Below are 4,464 nucleotides of genomic sequence, written 5' to 3' on the forward strand. Positions count from 1 at the left end.
TTTATAAGAAATATTTTAATGTTATGAATTAATATTCTTTTTTAATTATATGATCTTTAATTCCTTCTAATGAAAAGTTATCGCTCAATCATACAATTCGTCGTTGCCTTGATATTTTACCTTCATTGTTGAAGTATTTTTCGAAAATAGCACGTTGTACAGAAAGCTCATTAAAGATACTTCCAAAAACTTCCTTCGCTGCAGAAGCCAAATTTGTCCATTTCCTCCTTTACTTATCACTATTGTGCAATTGATCATATATTTGTGCTACAACAGAAGCACAGGCAACTTCTTCCTTGCCATTGCTCATCGTCGCTGTCAGGCAGATACCACTGCCGGTCGCAGCAGTCACGTTGCGTAGTGTTGAGGCAAATCGTGCTGTGCTGCACGCTGCATCCACAAAGGTGGGCGGGCATATGGTGGCAGAGGTGCCATATGGAGCGCCCTGCGAGGCCTAGTGTAAACTCGCCTTAGACATTTTCTGATGTGAAGGTTACACAGAAGACTGTAAGAATAAAAGAAGCATACTATTTATTGCTTAGGGGACGAAGAGAGGTGCATGATAAGAAAATAAGGTAAAAAAAATTTTTATTATGGGATGTCAGTAAAATGTGTTCGTGATCAAAATGCGTGAGAAATTTAAGACTAAGGATTAAAACGATGAGGCTAACATGGACTATAAGAAAGATTATGCTCTCGTCAAGCAATGCAAGAACACAAGGTGGCCTATTGAGATCCAATGCCCTAAGAAATTGAGTATTTGGGTCCCATTGACATAAACAGGAAAGCAATGAAAACCAAGGAAACTATACTAATCAAAATACCGATCTGTAAGGGTGCGTCTATGTGAAAGCAAAACATTTCATTAAACCACGTCGACGACTTGTCGTTCACCCATCACAACAAGATCATTATCATATCTTATCGCACCACTGTTCTACCCATTGGAGTGCTGTGTCGTTTGCTGTTCTTAGATCCATGGACACAAACAAGATGAATACAAGAAGACAGCGTCATACTGTTATTCAGCATTTTCCGAAGACTCGTCCTCACCGGTCGCTGAGTTATTTATTGTTTGTGATAAGTATAGAATACGCTGCCAGCATGTGTTTAGGACATGACCTACACTTGTGTGGATGTACACAAAGACTAGCATTCGTCCTCTAAACAACCAGCACGCGCGTAGCTATTCAGCAGTTGGTTTGACCTTGTATTTTGAGCATATGGAACCCTTTACTCCAATAGCTCGCTTGCAGGCTATTTCAAATTTATTACGTAAGTAAATCTTGATTTAAATAATGAAAAACTGTTCAATTACTGGGAGATGCCAGGCCTAAAACTCTTGTAGAGCTTTAATTATGCAACGTTCTTACATACTTGACAACTTCATTTCATTAGCCAATGCTATGGCATACAATAATGAGAACAGCCGCAGCACCAAAAAAAGTAGTCAACACCAAATCAAAATAAAGTCTCAAAGCAACAGAAGAGAGAGAGAAGGTGACTGGCTAGAGAACAAGAATTGATGATACCTAAGTTTGAAGACGAGGAAGAGGATAATTGGGAAACGATGTGTAAGAACCAAAGCCTTCCCAGGAAAAGGACAAAACGGCATGGAGGAAGCAAGAACAGGACAGAAAATAGGACAACGATAGAATAAATAAAATAGCTAAGCCATGTTCCTGAGAAGAGAAAACCAGCTTAATTGAGAGTAAATACTTTTTATTCTAATAGACTGTCACTGTTTTGATGGATGGGAAATATAAAGAAAAGATTTCTGAAATAATATGTCTAGTCCTAATATCAGTACTTTAACCTGATACAAAAACTTTTGCAGAAAAAATCATAATTCTTATTTTTTGGAAATAAACATTATTTCTATCATTCGTAAATAAAAATGGATACAACAGGGCAAAAATAAAAGAGTAGTTTTCTCAACACACAATAAAAGGGAAGTAAAAGACGCACAGATGTTGAGAAATTGAATGCTGTTGTCAGGAGAAGAAGGAAAAAGATTAAGGATGATGACTGTGAAAAGAGAAGAGGAGGAACGGGGTGGATAGGCCGGGATAGGGTAAGGGAGGGGGTCGACTAGACAGGAGAGGATAAAAGGGTAAGAAGATCAAAGAAGTGTTGAGGGAATTGGATTAGATGCATTTAAGGGCATGTGATCTCATTCAAGCTCAGACCAAAAAAAGGAGGAAGGAAATTTGATGAAAGAGACTACTAGACGTTTGCATGAATGTGGGTGTTTGTATGCATGAATATATATATATATATATATATATATATATATATATATATATATATATATATATATATATATAATATATATAGCACCAAGAATAACACAAATAAAGGAAATAATGGATAAGTTTTACATAAGAACAAAAATGACACAAGTAAAAAAGGTAGACTAATTTCCATTACATTACACTTTGGTGGCCATCTGGAATTGTAATGTGCTTTTCTGCTCGACTTGGCTTAACAATTTTAACAAAGTGATGTAGCCAGTCTATAAAACAATCTGCATTAGACCATCCATTTGCTGTGCATCTAGCAACTGATCCAGATGAGCTGCCTATCATAAGTAGTGAAGTCATCCTATTACGGGCAAATATAAACATAAGAAGAGGACAAACTCCAGCTGCCTTCATCGCACAAATAAGATGCAGTCTATCCTCTTTCACTACTGGTTACATGTCCAACCGATCAGATGGGGTAAAAAGCCCCCTGGGTTTCTTGCCCCAAAACGTGGTGGACCTTTTACCCCAATTGCCATTATTTAAGAAAACTAAATCCACCTGTACCTCAATTGAGTTTTCAAGTCTGGATTGCATTGCAAGATATTTCTTTGCTGACTTTACTGACAAGATGTGCGCACAGGATATCCCTTATATAGCACGCATACTTACATGAAATGTGTCCAAAGAAGAAAAATGCGTGCTGGCTTTGTCCTATTCTAGTTCTCCCTGGCTGTTTGTTATAGAATGCTTCAGGCAGAAGGTGTTGCTGCACTGATCAGCTGACTAAGTGGCTATGATATGTCATAAACAAGAAAATAGGGGGAGGCCTTTTACCCCACTCTACCCTATATATATATATATATATATATATATATATATATATATATATATATATATATATATATATATATATATATATATATATATATATATATATATATATATATATATATAATATATATATATATATATATATATATGTGTGTGTGTGTGTGTGTGTGTGTGTGTGTGTGTGTGTGTGAATGTATATAGTATATACTGTTCTTTTGTACCATCCGTTTTTGTGACTTAAATTTGCATTCTGCTTCATTTTATTTTATCTACTCAATTGTTTCATTTAGCAATTTTTAATTATAATTTTTTTTTTTTTTTTTAAGTATTAGCTATCTTTTAACGTACTCTTATAATTGTTATACATATCATTTATTATTGTAAATTTGATTGCAAGAACTATAATGTCATTCATTTTAATTTTGTAGGTTGATAAACGAGTGATAGTACTACTCGAAACATGTCCCAATAAAGTTGTACAAAATGCTGTTCCGGGTTTTGGCCTTGGTGTCCTTACTGATATATATATATATATATATATATATATATATATATATATATATATATATATATATATATATATATATATATATATATATATATATATATATATATATATATATATATAATATATAATATATATATATATAATATATATATATGTGTGTGTGTGTGTGTGTGTGTGTGTGTGTGTGTGTGTGAATGTATATAGTATATACACATATTCCTATGTGGAATACAAACTGAATTACTATATCTCCGTGCCTATGAAGATTACCAGTACTAGTACACACACACACACACACACACACACACACACACACACACACACATATATATATATATATATATATATATATATATATATATATATATATATATATATATAGTATATATACACACACACACACACACACATATATATATATATATATATATATATATATATATATATATATATATATATATATATATATATATTACCACAGGGCATACTGGGATGTAAGATTATACTTTTGGAAAATCGGGGAGAATTGGTTATACTTTAAAAATGCTGTTTTGGAAACGACAACTGATTGAGGAGGGCCAATCTCATGTGAGCAGAAAAAGTGAAAAATGTGTACCTTTAGCAAATGACTTTTTACCTGTGACATTTTTACCTGGATAAATAAAGGCTTTACCTCTGCTTTATAAGTGGTTTCACCTTAGATTTTAGCATTGCTACTCAATACTTTAATTAGCCTTTTCATTCAATACTTGAGGTTATAGGTCCAGAACTACATCTGCTGGGTGAATGACGATCGGAGAAAGAATTTTCTGCTCTGTCCCTCTCTTTTGTGTCTTGTTTTTTGTATCTTGCTTGAATTTCACTAAGAATTTAGCCTTG

Source organism: Macrobrachium nipponense, chromosome 4 (genome assembly GCF_015104395.2).
Source record: "Macrobrachium nipponense isolate FS-2020 chromosome 4, ASM1510439v2, whole genome shotgun sequence".
Classification (NCBI taxonomy): domain Eukaryota; kingdom Metazoa; phylum Arthropoda; class Malacostraca; order Decapoda; family Palaemonidae; genus Macrobrachium; species Macrobrachium nipponense.